Source organism: Ailuropoda melanoleuca, chromosome 8, assembly GCF_002007445.2.
Source record: "Ailuropoda melanoleuca isolate Jingjing chromosome 8, ASM200744v2, whole genome shotgun sequence".
In the NCBI taxonomy this organism is placed as follows: domain Eukaryota; kingdom Metazoa; phylum Chordata; class Mammalia; order Carnivora; family Ursidae; genus Ailuropoda; species Ailuropoda melanoleuca.
Window position 1 is genome coordinate 51497466 of NC_048225.1, and position 16458 is coordinate 51513923.

General features: G+C 37.0%; 1 protein-coding gene across 3 annotated transcripts in view; it reads left to right on the forward strand.

Moving 5' to 3' along the window:
* The window catches only part of RSF1 (remodeling and spacing factor 1), a 143943-nt gene that overhangs the window by 93408 nt on the left and 34077 nt on the right, over window positions 1-16458 (forward strand). The window lies entirely within an intron of this gene.

The following is a 16458-nucleotide window of genomic DNA, read 5'->3' on the forward strand; positions in this document are numbered from 1 at the left end:
TTTTGGGTATATGCCTAGAAGCTCTATCATATGGTAGCTTGAGGATCTGCCATACCGTTTTTTACAGCTGCTGTGCCATTTTACATTCCCCCAGTCGTGTTACTTTGCGGTCCACCAAATGCTGCACGTGCATTTTCATTCAGTCATCATAGCAGCCCCTTGAGGGAACTGCTATTATTATTGTTTCAATTTTATAGATGAGGGAATTGGGAAGTTTACAAACTTGCCCTAGGTCCTATAGATAATAAAGTGTCAGAGGCTAGATTTGAACCCTGGTCCTTGTATCACCTATACTCTTCAACTCCAGTGGACTACAGCAGTACTTCTCAGATTTTAATATGCGTGCTATTTACCTGGTGATCTTTTTACAATGCCGACGCTGATTGAATTGGTCTTGTGTGAAGCTGATGATTTGCCATTTTAGTTACCAAGGACCTAGGTGATGCTGATGCTGCTGGTCAGAGAACCACACTTTGATTAGCAAGGTTACAGAGGCAGTTTTCTCCTAACCTTGTATTTATTTAAATACAGCAAAGTCTTTCAGACAGCTCTCTCTGAAAGTATTCCTCAATGAATCCTGATACATTAACACTCAGCACAGTTCGGAGAGAGTCTGTGTGGGAGGACAGCTCTTTAAAAAATAGCACAGGAGGAGGAGCAAGACATTTAACCTTCCTTGGTTTTCTCCTTTTTTCTTTTAAATAGTGTCTCTTCTGTTTCTCTAACAGCAAAATGTTTTTTATTCATTCAGGAAATGCTTACTGTATACCTCCTATGTGTTAAGCACCATTTTAGACATGAGACTTCAATAAGCAAAGACAAATCCATGCTTTTGTGAAGCTTACACTAAAGTGGATAAAATAGCTGACACATACCACTGACCGTGTGCCAAGTACTGTGCTCAGTGCTTTACATGTGTTAAGTCAGATAATCTTCACAGCCATTCTGTTAGGTATGACGTTAGTATTTCAGGGTGTTTTTTTGTTGTTGTTGTTTGTTTTGTTTTTTGGGTTTTTTCCCTGATGAGAGAAGGGAGATGAGGAGAGGTTTGAGTGACTTTCCCAGGGTCACACAGCCTGTTAGTGGCATACCCAGTATTGTCTTTGGCCTTTCCCTGGGGTTTGTGTATTTTAGATGCTGCAGGAACACATAATTTGTAGGAGTCGACAGTTTTATTCAGCCCCTAAAGCCCCATCTCTACTACATGCTCTTAGGTGTCGTTACTGTGTTCTGCCCAAGCAAGACCATAGAAAAAGGATTCTGGCTTGTCATTTTTACTAGTTTCAGATGTGAGTAAACATTGCCCTTGGGCAGGGAGGGGAGGGACAACTGGGGGGAGGATATTTGGAAATCAGACATCAGGAAGGTTAAAATAAACAGGAACTGGGGAAAGAATAAAACAGCTACTCTTATTCTTGCAACTAAAATAGATTTTTCTTTGTTAGTTGAACTTCTATGCTTTGTATCCAACCTTAGTAAAATCATTTTTTGTGTGTAAGTGCCAAGAAATGCATTACATATAAAAGTAGGCAAAGAAAAGATCCAAAGATGGCAATATATGTCTTAAAACATTCACTAACTGAATAATTAAATTGGTTTTTTATTTCAGAGGTAATTAAAATTGTCTTTGAAAAAGTCTGAATTTCTTAAACTGGCATTAAGAATCTCACAGTCTGGCCTCAAAGGACGTTTCTAGTGTTATCTCCTACTAGTTTTTTACATGGTCACTGGTTCCGGATTATCTAGATGCCTTTATTTTCTCGTTGTGTTTTGGGCATTCCTTCTGTGTGCTTATCATGCTTTCATCTCCCTGATATACTTTTCCTGCACTCTGGAAATTCTAGTTATTCAGGGCCATCTGGAATCTCAGAATCTTGATCCCTTTTCTAAGTTCTGCTAGCACTTAATTGAATACTATTTTTTCCCCACTTCTATTAGGGTCAGTCATACTACCAAGCTTAAAGCTCTCAAATACTTGTTGACTTGTTCTTCCCAGGTTGTGATAGACAGTAGATTTCAAAGCGAGTGTTAGGTATAACTTAAGCCCTTCTCTGTCTGTTTAAGGCCCAGGATGTCTTGTCCTATGGTATATTACCTAGAAGTTACTGTTCTTCTTGGACACCGTAAAGTTTAATATATATTTTCAGTCCATGTTAGATACTATATTCTAATTTGGAAGGGACCAGAAACCTAAAAAGGAACTTGTATGTGGAAGAACAAAGTTGAGGGAAATCCTAACCTTTAGTTTTTTTCTGCTAATTGTAAAAAGACTTTCCTTTTGTTAGCTTTTGCATCGTATACTTCTGCCTATATGTAGAATGGGTAAAGAATATCTCTTTGAAAGAGAATAGAAATTGTAGATTGGCAGCTTGCAAACCTGATTTGGCTTGAAAACATGTTTATTTTGGTTTGTACAGTGCTGCTTTGTTTTTTGTTTTAATTAAGGTGAAAGTCAGCATTTTAAAGTGTACCATTCAGTGGTTTTTTTTTATATTTTCACAATGTTGTGCAATCATCACCACCACCTAATTAGAGAACATTTCCATCACCCCATGAAGAAACCCTGTAACAATTAAGCAGTCACTTGCTGCTTTTTACCTACCCCATGATTGAATAATATTTCTTGTATAGATAAAACTACATTTTGTTCATTCATTCATTAGTTGATGGACATTTGAGTTGTTTGCACTTTATGGCTATTATGAATAATGCCACTGTGAACATTCATGTACAGAATTTTGTGGGAACATGTTTTCACATGTGTGTGGTTGGTTTTTTGTTTTAATTTGAATTTCCTGTGAACATTTAAAATTGGAAATTGGAAGAGCTAGTAACATTGGAGCATGATTTTTGCCTATCAACAGTGAGCTGTACCTGAGTAGTGTTTGACTGTCCTTAGAATTTGCTTTCTCCAGTTTACCGTAGTCCTCTCTGTGTCCCCTAAAATTGGTCTTAGTCTCAGTTGCTTAGCCTAGTACTTACATTGTTTTTCTTGTGATATAAAGTAAAAAAATTATTATATTCATGTGTCTATCAAATACTGAAAAAACAAGAGAAAAGAAAATGGGAGAGGTGACTTGTTGGCAGCAGTGAAGAATATTCGTAGTTATAATAGGTGAAGTAAGCTACAGGTGATTCTCTTATGGCCATTACTAACATGACATCTGTTACAAAGCTTAAATTCAGCATGGCAGGATAATACAACTTAATGTAGTATCTTAGTCTGCCCTATCTGCCCTAACAGGATATCAGGCTTGGTGACTTAAACAATGGAAATTCCTTTTGCCCTAGTTTTGGAGGCTGGAAGTACCAGATTGGGGTGCCAGCAGACTCAAGTTCTGGTGAAGGCTTCCTTCCTGGCTTACAAATGGCTGTCTTTTCTCTCCCTCACATGGCCTCTTCTATTTGTGTGTGTGGTGAGAGTGTGATCTGGTGTTTTTCCTTTTCTTATAAGGGCACCAGCTCTTGGATTAGGGCTTTAACTTTTTTTTATATCATTTAACAATAATTACCTCACTAAGAGCCCTGTCTCCAAATACAGTCACATTGGGGATGGGGGCTTTAACATGAGCTTAAGGGGGGGTAATAATTCAGTCCATACATGTAATATTATGGAACGATTCCATAGTAATATGATGGGTAATGGAAAAGATACCTGGTAGAGAAATTAGGGAGGGACAAGGGGAGAACTGCAATTTTAAGATTTGTTTCATAATGCTAAGATGGGCAGTTATATATATTTTTTTCTTTTTTTTAAATTCCAGTGTACTTAAGTATACAATGTTATATTAGTTTCAGGTATACAGTATAGTGATTGAGCACTTCCATATATTACTCAGTAGTTGATGAGCAGTTACAGATTTTTAAGAAAAAAATATTACATCGGCATCAAAACTTTTTTTTTTTTTTAATGTTGAGTTTGGGTCCAGCAAAAAATGTGTCCCAACTAGACTGAGCATTTATATATGTTAAGTGCAATTGCAAATACGCTTGCTCATAGTGAATAGATTACTAAGAACAAATAGGACAAGAAGTTAAGGCTTTTGTTATATTTTGTATTGTAGCTGATGAAAGCACAGATAATAATATTTCCCATAGTGATTTATTTGTAGCATTGATTAATCTTTTTAAATGACAAGAGCTCTAATTTGGATATGGTTCTTTAATGAGCCCCAACTTTAGGAGATGGCTTTTTTGTGTATTGAGGGGAAATTTTTAAATACATATGTAGGGGCACTGGGCTGGCTCAGTTGGTGGAGCATGCGACTTTTGATTTTAGGGTTGTGGGTTTGAGCCCCATGTTGGGTGTAGCAGTTATTTAAAAATAAAATCTTATTAAAAAATGTAGACAAGTCATACTTAGAAAAAGTTACCTAGATGTGATCCCCTTTGTGATCATAATATCTAACACAAAGCCTAAATTTGAGATGATGACGTTTTGGAAAGACACAGCTTTTTTTTTTTTTCTCCGAAGATTTTATTTATTTATTTGACAGAGAGACAGAGAAAGCACAAGTAGGGGGAGTGGCAGGCAGAGGGAGAGGGAGAAGCAGCCTCCCAGCTGAGCAAGGAGCCAGAGGGGCTGGATCCCAGCACCCTGGGATCATGACCTGAGCCGAAGGCAGACACTTAACCGACTGAGCCACCCAGGCACCCCGGAACATGAGGCTTTTAAAACAATGCAGTTTCCAACCTACTCAATGTGAATCGCATATACTTGCTCCTGAAGTTGTCAGCTAGGAGAAGATAGTTCCTGGATGGCCATATGAATGGCTACATGGACTGTGGCAAAGCCTGTACCTGTTCACAAGCTCGTACTCTTGTTGGCAAGCTCTGTCTTACATCCATCTTAGGAGACTCATGCCAAGTGTGATCTGCAGTAGTCTTGTGAGTCTGGATGCTTAGCTGAATTGAAGAAGACTCCTGGTGGGCACTGCAGATCATCAAGCCTCATAGTACAGAAAATATTGTATTGTATAGGTCATTTATTACACAAAAAATTGATTCACCTAGAATCAGGCTTTAAGAGGTTATCCAGTTCAAAAGGTTAATTACCATGACTGTGACGTTTCACTTTTAACTTTTTTACACGAAGAAACACCCATATAATGACACAGTGAAGTTTCATTCTTTTGTCTTTAAAAATGCTATGTCTTGGGATGCCTGTGGCCCATAAATTGCCTTAGCCATGCTAGGAAGCCTTAGCAGGGGAGGCGGGGTGGGTGAATTGTGACTTTTTAGTATCATTTAGGTAAAAAAAAAAAAAAAAATCCACACCTTATCAACTAGTATTTTCTCAAGGACTCACGTTGGCAATAGAATTGAAACACTTTGGATATTGTAATTTTATCAGTTGATTTACTGGTTTTTCATGAACTTGATTCATTAGGAAATGTAGTCGATACAGAATAGTCTGGCCCACTTTCCTACACTGTAGTTGGTATCCAGAAATGGATAGGATGGCTTGAATTCTGAAATAGGTTCTCTCACTTCAAACTTAAGGAAAATTAATATTGTTCAATTTGCCTTTCTAAAGTAATATGGGTAGAATAGAATGAAGGGCTACAGGATAAACCAAAGTTTATTAGTACAGTACTGAAAACTAAATAATGATGGCATTCAGTTACAAAAATTATGTGAAAATCCTGAGAGTAGATTCCCTGTATACAAAATTCTGTCAGTGTTTGCTAATACTTCGTGCTCACCAGCAGCTGTTTACTGGCATAAGGTATACAGTAGTAAACTCCCTATTCAGTGACTCAGGGTTAAATTCTGTATTACGTTCAACAGTGCTAAGTACCAGATCGAACACTGTCATAATGACCACCCCCTGTTCTCGGAAACAGTGATCCAGTTTCTGATTCCAAATCAAAAGAATAATGAATTGAGAAATAAAATAATAAAACTTTAGTACCTTTTTAAAATTTAAAACATAATCACCAGCATTATACATATTTATATTGTGTTCAGTAAAAACAGAATTTAATTCTATTTCTAACTTTGTTTTTCTTACCCTTCATTTATGTTTTCTTGCCTGGCTCCTGTGGCTGTTAGAGTTTGTAACCCCTTCCGTAGAAGGGGTGGGTACTAATTGTTACAGCTACAAAGAAATGTTTTGATATGATATGGGTGTTTAATCTGGAGACTTATGGATGGGTTGTAAAATGTCCTTGTACTGGGCACAAAATAATCCACTTTTATATTACCATGTCAAATATTGTTTCACTACGGAAAAGTATAGAGAGAGCAGATAAATACAGGTGTTATCGTCACCTTGTTATGATATCTTAAATAGTTTCCTTTATACAAACAAAAGAAAATGTACTATTTTTAAAATCACCATCATTCCTTCTTTATGTTAGGCCTGCCTTAAATTGTCAGGATAAAGGACAAAGTATATTGAAGTTTGCATTTCTTTGATTTTTATGCCAGGAACAATAGGACACAGACCATGTTGCTTCTTATGTGAATGATTTGTGCTTACTAGAAAGTGGGAAGGAAGGAGAAAAGCAAAAGAAATCATATGATATAGATTAACTATTGATGTTCTGATTAAGTTTGTTGTGACTTGAATAGAAGGGAAAATTAAGGTTGTCATTCACAATTTTTGGAAATTGGCAGTGGTATGATTTTTGAGTCTCTACAAATTTCTTCATTAAAGGAACATATTAATGGCAAAAATTAAAAACTGTACACATATATGAAACTAAGGTCTTAAAGGAGCTCTGGGGTACTGTGGGCTTTGGGAATTCACAAACTTCTCCAGCCAAACCTCCCTTCCAGAATAAACTCCACAATGAGCTTTGTCCAAACTGCTAGGAATAGAATCCAAATTAAGTAGGACAGGGACAATATAGGCATGCAAAAAAGAAGCTTCAAATAAAAGTATGAGAGAGGAATAGAGTTCATTCATCTCATTAAATAAATCACTTTAAACTTGAATATCTCACAAAAATAACAGATGGGGAGCTCTAGAGCTATGAAATTAGAAAAGCTATTTGACCTAAAAATAAGCAACTAAAAAGGATCAAAGTAAATTCCATAGGATTATAAGAACAAAAGAAAATAAGAAGCAGAAAAACCTCACCGCAGAGAGTGAAAGCTTACCCCAAGGACATTCCCACAAAACGTGAAAACTGGAACTTCATGGGTGGTAGAACTCAGAAGAGTCAAGATTTTTCACTAATCTAGAAGAGACATCAGAGTGAACAAACTCAAAGATTAGTGCCTTTACAAAATAGCAAATGGAAAGTTGTGTATTTTTTTAATCAAAAAGAAATGAAGAAAGAGATAAAGATTTGACAGAGATAAGGATTTGAAGATGGGAAAGAAAATCCAGCAAGGGGTCCATAAAAAAGAAAACCAAGAACAAAGCAAGGAAACAGACAAAAATACTAAAGTCTGTGCTTAACAAAACCTCCTGAAACAAAGTTGTTAGGCTGCATGTTGAAAAGGCACTGCATACCTTGGAAAATCAGCTCAGAACAACCAACAAGACATATTCCAGTAAAATTATTGGGATTTGAAGAAGAAAGGCTTTGGTTATCCAGGCAAAAAGACCACGTGACTTACAGCAGAAATGAAAATCAGACTGCCATCACTGTATTTGAAAGCAGTGCTTTGGGGCACCTGGATGGCTCAGTTGTTAAGCGTCTGCCTTTGGCTCAGGTCATGATCCCAGGGTCCTGGGATCGAGCCCTGCATTGGGCTCCCTGCTCAGCGGGAAGCCTGCTTCTCCCCTCTCCCACTCCCCCTGCTTGTGTTCCCTCTCTCGCTGTCTCTCTCTCTGTCAAATAAATAAGTAAAATCTTAAAAAAAAAAAAAAAGAAAGAAAGAAAGAAAAGAAAAAAAGCAATGCTTTATGATAGAAGAAAATGCCATGACGTATGTAAGGCAACAAAAATGTGACCCAGGGGTTATATGTCCAGCCAAACTGGCTTTCAAATAAAGACTGCAGATAAACTTACTGATATCTAAGGTCTGTTTTAGAAATCTTCAAGCGAATGAGCTTCAGATAGCCAGAATGACTAACATAATATCAGTGGTGGGTGCTGTCAAAATACATATAAATATATTCATTCTTTTGACTTAATAATTCATATATATATGCTTCCTACTTCAGTTTATGAGATGAATCTAAGAACAATGATACCCCAGTAGTAAGGTGCACTCTTAGTCTCTATATTTTTATTTCAAAATATCATTCTCCAATAAAAGAAACCAGCACGCTTAGGTCAATTCTGGTGACGGGCAGGGAGAATACAAGATGAGCCTGAGACAGCATAGAATGCTGGAGACTGAGGACGTGCTCAGAAAAGAATTTGGTCATATCAGTAGTACATGGGTGCCTACAAGAAGTAGCTCTCGGTAGTGAAAGGAGAAACTGTTTTAGCTACAAATTTATATAATGATAGATTTAAACCATAGATTTACGTAAATGTCTATGAGAAGGAAATACAGGTGAAGGGACAAACTTTCCTGAAGACAAAAATTGGTTAGGAATCAAGGAAATACAAAATACCATTAGGGAAACACTACAGTAGTAATTGTTGCAGGCAAGATCTCTGACAGATGCTAAAATCAGTAGGTTACAGTTTATGGAGAAACAGAATATTTCAGTATAATTTCAGTGTAGCTCCCCAAGTACCCCTGTTACAAAGAGAAAAATGGTGACTTCACAGTGTAATAAACAGCCAACAGCACCTTTACTAAATGATCAAGGCATTGACATCCTGTATTCTCTGATGTAATGCACAGCATCTCTTTTGTGGGATTTTTGTCAAAAATACATAATCTCAGTCTAATCTCGAGAAAACATTTAAAGCCAAAATTAAGAGTTATTCTACAAAATAACTGTGTCAGAGTCAAAAGAAACAAGGAAGAAATGAGGAACAGTCAAGATTGGAAGAGACAAGAACAAACCCAAGAACAAAATGAGACCTGGATTCTTAAATGGAAAGGACATTGGGGGGAAATTGGCAAAATTTAAATAAAATCTGTTTAATTAATATTATTTTACTAATGTTAATTTCCTGATTTTGATAATTGTACTGTAAGTATCTAAGTTGTTAACTTTAGGAAAAACAGGGTGAAGGTATACTTGAACTATTTCTGTAACCAATCTGTATGTCTAAATTTATTTCAGAATAAGATTTTTAAAAGAATATTGGGTGAGCATTAAATTTGTAATTACATGTAACTAAATCTAAGTGGCAAATATGAGAAAGAATGTGTAGTCTTTAATGGATATGTGTTTTGACAGTGGAGCTATAGTAAGACAGATGGAGAAAGAATGGGAAGAGTATACACAAATACCTCAACTTTTTATTAAATCACTTTGATGATGGTGTCAATACCGTTATTCTGAGAATGTTTTGTATCTAGTATGAGAAAAAGTAATAACTAATATTTTAATTATATCACCCGTGTTCTCTAAAACCAAGATTCTCAGAGTTGGGGAGGGATTATAAGATGTAAGATAGAAGGGGAAAAAAGATGTAAGATAGAAGAGATTAAGAAAACACTGAAATAGCATTATGAATTAATGAGTTATTTTTATTAAAAAATATATACATGTATTTTCTAGTTCTGTCCACTGACAAAACTTAGAAACTGTCCCACCCAATAGTAGTGATCAGCTTTAACACCCAGATTGTATTTGTGAAAAAATTTCCCACCAATTCAGAGGCATAATGGGAATGAGCCAACAAACATTTTGTCATTCTAGGTAGTATGGATGTTATCAGGTCATGTCAAAAAGACTCAAGAGCCAGGGGACCTAGGTGGCTCAGTTGGTTAAGCATCCTATTCTTTTTTTTTTTTTCCTTCAAAGATTTTATTTATTTGACAGAGATAGAGACAGCCAGCGAGAGAGGGAACACAAGCAGGGGGAGTGGGAGAGGAAGAAGCAGGCTCATAGCAGAGGAGCCTGATGTGGGGCTCGATCCCATAACGCTGGAATCACGCCCTGAGCCGAAGGCAGACGCTTAACCGCTGTGCCACCCAGGCGCCCCCAGCATCCTATTCTTGATCTCAGCTCAGGTCTCGATTTTAGGGTTATGAGTTTCAAGCCCTGCGTTGGGCTTTGCATGGAGCCTGCCTAAAAAAAAAAAGGCTCAAGAGCCAACTTAAGATCGTAATCAAATATATCTTAAATCCATGATTTCATTATGATACTAAAAGAAAAATTGGTTACCTTTGGAGAATGCCAGTGGCAATCAAATTATTGTTTTGAAAATTGTTAAATAAATGAAAAGAATCAAACACTTATCCTTCCTTTTCTATAGGAATTGTGCCACCATATAACAAAATAGTGAATTCCTAGTTTATAGAATGTATTCCAACGAGTCACTGGTGGAGTGATAGAATGAGAATATCACCATTTTGCAGTTCCCGATAAAGGTTTTAGATCGTGAGCATCAGTATCTGTTAACATCACAAAAAAAGAGAAATTAATGCCTTTTGATAAAGAATACACCATCACTGAAGTAGTTTTGCCGCAAAAATTGAACTTGAATCTGATGAAGGCTATAGATCAAAGTGACGATTTAAGGGACAAAAAGGTCAGAGCAGCATGGGAGTACAGTCAGCATAATCCAGAAATTATAGGACAAATGATTCAGTGACTTGAACAAATAAATTGCAAGAAAAGTAAAGGATGGAATTCCGGGACAACAGGAAATTAAAGGGACAGAAAAAAGAAAATAATACACAAGTAAAACTAAAATAAGGACGTGCTTAACATAAAAGTCAGGTTAATGGTTTTTCTTGGTAGGGAGAGGGAGTTCTTTGGAAGAGGCATGTGTAGGGCTTGCAGAACAGCTGGCAAGGTCCTGTTTCCTGATTGCCTAATTATTAATCTGTTGTTTTGTGTGGCTTGCTTTGTTATACTTAATCATAAAAAAAGCCTCTGTCAGGTATCTACTGTGTAATTTTTAAATAAATTATAAAATAATTGGCACCGGGGCATCTGGGTGGCTCAGTCGGTTAAGCATCTGCCTTCGGCTTAGGTCATGATCTCAGGGTCCTGGGATCAAGCCCCTCACTGGGCTCCCTGCTCAGTGGGGATCCTACTTCTCCCTCTGCCTGCCGCTTTACCCGCTTGTGCTCGCTCTCTCTCTCTCTCTCTGTCTCAAATAAATAAAGTGTTTTTTTAAAAAAAAAGAAATTAAAACAAAAATAAAACCCTTCCTAAGTAGACTGGAGGAGATGAAATCCAAAACATAGGTAGAGCATTGGCCTTAGCTTAAAATAGCATCTCTAGGGGTGCCTGGGTAGCGCAGTTGTTAAGCGTCTGCCTCCGGCTCAGGGTGTGATCCCGGCGTTCTGGGATCGAGCCCCACATCAGGCTCCTCCGCTGAGAGCCTGCTTCTTCCTCTCCCACTCCCCCTGCTTGTGTTCCCTCTCTTGCTGGCTTTCTCTGTCTCTGTCAAATAAATAAGATCTTTAAAAAAAAAAAAATAGCATCTCTATTTTAACAAGAGTAGGTTTACAGGTATGGTGATGAAGAGAGTCTGCCTCATGGCTTCTATTTTCTCTGTGAAATGGAGGACAGAATCATCTGAAAATGTGGTTGTAGCAGAGAGATTGCAGGTTTGAAATAGTTCTTGCTAGAGAAAAATAGGAAGGTTACTGGCAATGTCAGAGTCTCAGGATAGCTGGTGACCATGAAATTTATTGTAATACCAATCTTATTCCTTTCTGTATCCCCAGTAGCTGATATATAGATCTCCACTCATGGTAGGTGTGTTGTGTCTGTTTACTGCCAGTTAATTTTGAATGTATATTAAAAAGGTAAATGTAAACTTACTTACCTAAATTCATAAATGCTAAATCTGAAGGGTTGCTTTTGTAGTCCAGATTAGATTTGCATTGCTCTATCACTTAATGTTCCTTAAGCCCTAATTGGCTGCCTTGCAAAATGGTCAGCACATTTTACTCTGGTTGATAAACAGAATGAGAGATGGTTGCAGAGAAATTTAGCAGTACCATTGTAGAAACAGCAGTGTACATATTTAATTTTAATGACAAGTCAGCATGAATGCGAATAGTGTGACCAACTGTCCTCCTTTGTCTAGGATTTTCTGTTTTAGCATGGCAAGTTCCATGTTCTAGAAAACCCTCAGTCCTGGGGAAACCAGGGCTTCTTATAATTGGGTTGCTTATAATTTATCCCACTGTAAAGATAATACATGTTCACTCTAGAAAACTTGGGGAAGTGTAAAGAAAAATGTAAAAATTATTCATTATCTTGTGACCAAGAGGGAAAACCACTGTTAATATTGTGATTTCTATCTTTCCAGTGTTTATTTTAGGCATGGTTGTGTATTTATTTATTAGAATTGAGATTATGTGATAAATGCAATTATATATCCTACTTTTTGTACTTATTCTACTATGAGGATTTTCCCATGTCTTTAAAAATTCCTTAAAGAAGAAAGTTCCACGTATCAAGTACGCACCTAACAAATACTGATTATTGAGTATAAAGTAAGGACTTATTAAACATTGATTATTGAGTAGTTGTACCAGTTTATACTAACACTATCGGTGAATGAATATGTTTTTTTTCTCCATACTCTTAGAAGTTTTGAATGTTCTCACTAAATGAAAACTTTGCTGGTTGGTTTGATCAAAAATTGTAGTGTTTTTTGAGTTTCAGTTTCTTTCATTGCTAGTAGAATTTGTACACTTCATCATCTTTGAATTGTCTGTTCCTGTCATAACCCATTTTTGCTTAGGGCCTTTCATTTTTTTTCTTATATTTTAAATGGTCTCTTACATAAGTGTATTTATTAATCCTTCAGTGTAGTATACCTTAACAGCTATTAAATATGTCATGTCCTTGCCGAAATCTCTGTAAGTTGGTCAGATAAACTTAGAAGAAAATTAAATCAAATAGTTGTACAATATTCAGAATGTATAGGAAAACTATGTATTAGTAAAAGCTAAATCTTAAAATATATTGATATAATTTATCAACATGAGGCTAGAATTTATTGCCATTTCAATTTATTCGGTATAACCAGGGGATGTTTGGGTGTCTTACTACAGGTAATAATCAACTCTCCACAGTGGCATAGTTCATTAGACGAGTAAGAGAGATTTGTAAATAAATAATTGTAATTTCAGGGGCACCTGGGTAGCTCTGTTGGTTAAACGTCTGCCTTCAACTCAGGTCATGATCCTGGAGTCCTGGAGTCCTGGGATCAAGCCCCGCATTGGGCTCCCTGCTCAGTGGAGAATCCTGCTTCTCCCTCTGCCTCTCACCCTGCTCATGCTCTCTCTCTCACATTCTCTCTTTCAAATAAATAAATAAAAGCTTAAAAAAATTATAATTTAGGGCAATAAGTGCTATTACAAAACCCTATATAACGCAGTATACAAACACGGGAGGGGGAGTGGTTAATTCTTAGGGGAAAAAACTCAGATAAAACTGTATAAAATCTAGTGATGTTTTAACTGGGCTTGACAGATGTAAGATTTTGTTAATAATGATTATGATATGATTAATAATAATGATTATCATTGAATACTTACAGTGGGCTTGACAGGTGTAAGATTTTGCCAATAATGTAATAATAATGATTATCATTGAATGCATCCTTCTGTAATCATTAACAATCATAGGGGATAGTTATTGATATTTTTAATTGTTTTACAAATTAGGAAAGAGAGGAATGGGCAGGTAAGGAAGAGTAGAAATGGCTTTCTAGCAATGATGGCATCTTTGAGAAACACTGCATTTTCTAATGTGGCTAAAGTTTGTGGCAAGAAAGGGCCAAATAACGAATAATAACAGCTCCCAAATACTGGACAAAATGCTTCACAGTCTCCATTAAAAAAAAAAAAAAAAACAACCCTCACAGCAATTTCTTTTTTTTCTTTTTCAAAGATTGATTGATTGATTGATTGATTGATTTGTGGGAAGGGGCAGAGGGAGAGGGAGAGAATCTTCAAGCAAACTCCGCCAAGCACAGAGCCCAGAGCTCAATCCGATGACCCTGGGATTATGACCTGAGCCGAAACCAAGAGTCGGATGCTTAACCAGCTGAGCTACCCAGGGGCCTCTCACAGCAGTTTCTTGATGATAGGCATTTTTATTTCACTTTGAGAGAGTTTAGAGTCTAAAGAAACGTAGAAAGATAGTTTTCCCAAGGTCTGGGGGCCCAGACCACTGAGAGCCCAGTGCAGACTTGAAACCCCACGGGCTTTGGACTGGAGCCACCTACCTGAGCAAGCTGCCGGAAGTGGCACTAGAGCATTAAAGGTTGTCTGACTCGTAGCTTCTTAGTTTTTCATGAAATAGTTGAAATAAACAGCATAGCGTAAAACACTTAAATATTGCTAAAATTTGCTTTTGATTAAAAATGTTATAGAAACAGATATTTTCCCCTCATTTTCCATTCCATTCCTTTTCCAGGCATGGCCACAGTCCTGTGAATCATTCTTACACATATGTTTATGATTTTGCTACATATGTATGTAACCATATCAATATATAGCATCATTTTGTGCATTTTATAACTTCTGTGAATGCTGTCATACTACGTGTCCTTTTGCATCTTGCTATTTTCATTCATCAGTGTATTTCTGAAATTTATCTGTATTGATCCATGTAATTTGTTTCTTTTCTATTATTTGCTATCCAGTGGTTATTCATTTTCCTATTTGAAGGATATTTAGATTATTTCTGATTTTGCAGTTTTATAGCAGTGCTATAATAAATACTCATGTTTATTTTTCTGTATAGTACATGTAAGTATATTTTCTATAAGCAGAATTACTCTGTATAGAGTATATTTCTTAATGCTTCAGGGTGGATATTTCCAGCTTGCTCTTAAAAGTGTTTGTGTTAATTTACCATAGGTATGTAAGATTTGAGCAGACTCTGAAACCACTATGCTATTTTAAAATTAAGTCTTGGCTTAGAAGAGGAAGGTTATAAAGAAATTAAGCCTCATCGGGGATTAGTTACCCCTTTATCACCCAATGGATGACAAGCCCAATATATATTAAGTGGATATGGATAAATTTTGGTCAGTATGGAAAGGGAAAGGCAATAGAAAGCAAAAGTGAACGGAAAATGTATCAGACATGATTGCATTTGGCTACATGTTTGTTCAAATGGCATTGGGTTTTTTTTTTCTTGGAATAAAAAGTCAGGTAGTCAGTATTCCAGGTCTGATTAAGCAGCTCCATGAAGCCATCAAATACCCTTCCTACTCTGCCATCCTTTCCCTGTGACTTTGATTGCTCCCTCTCCAGGTATTGTGTATAGACTCTGGATAGAAAGGAGAAAGGTCAAAAGGCATAGATTAGCTGAACCCTGTTAAGTCTCACCCAGGGGACTTCCTCATGTATCTCCTTGGTCAGAACTGGATCATATGACTCCCAGCTGTAAAGTATCTAAAGAGGCAAGTACTTTACTGGGTTCTGTTAGTAAGAAAGAAGAGGAAACAGATAAATGCATACCTTGGAGATATTGCAGGTTTAGTTTCAGACCACCCCAGCAAGCAGATGTCACAATAAAATGAATCAAAGGAATTTTTTGGTTTCCCAGTGACTATAAAAGTTATATTTACACTATACTGTAGTCTGTTAAGTGTGCAACAGCATTATGTCTACAAAAACAATGTCCATGTCTTAATTCAGAAATATTTTATTGCTGAGGGATGCTCACCATCATCTGAGCTGGCAGTGAGTCATCATCTTTGTGCTGGTGGAGGGTCTTGCCTCCGTGTCGATGGCTGCCAACTGAGCGGGGTGGTGGTTGCTGAAGGCTGGGGTGCCTGTGGCAGTTACTTAAAATAAGACAACAGTGAAGTTTGCCATATCAGTTGACTCTTGCTTTCATCAGTGATTTCTCTCTAGCATGCAGTGCTGTTTGATAGCATTTTATTCTCAGAACTTCTTTGAAAATTGGAGTCAGTCATCTTAAACCCTGCCACTGCTTTATCAATTTAGTTTGTCATATTCTCATCCTTTGTGTCATTTCAGCCATCTTTACAGCATCTTCACCAGGAGTAGATTCCATCTCAGGAAACCACTTTCTGTGCTCATCCATGAGAAGCAACTCCTCATCTGTTCAGGTTTTATCATGAGATTACAGCAGTGCAGTTCAGTCATGTCTTCAGGCTCCTCTTGTGATTCTAGTTCTCGTGTTGTTTCCACCATGTCTGCAGTTACTGCCTCCACTGAGGTCTTGAACCCATGAAGTCATCTCTGAGGGCTGGAATCCACTTCTTCCACACTCCTATTCATGTTGATATTTTGACTTTTTCCTGTGAGTCATAGATGTTCATGGCATCTAGAATAGTAAATCCTTTTCAGAAGGTTTTCGGTTTTCTTTGCTTACATCCATCAGAGGACTCAGTATCTATGGCCCTATAGCCTTCTGAAATGCATTTCCTAAATAATAAAACTCAAAAGTGGAAATGGGCTACAGAATGGATGTTG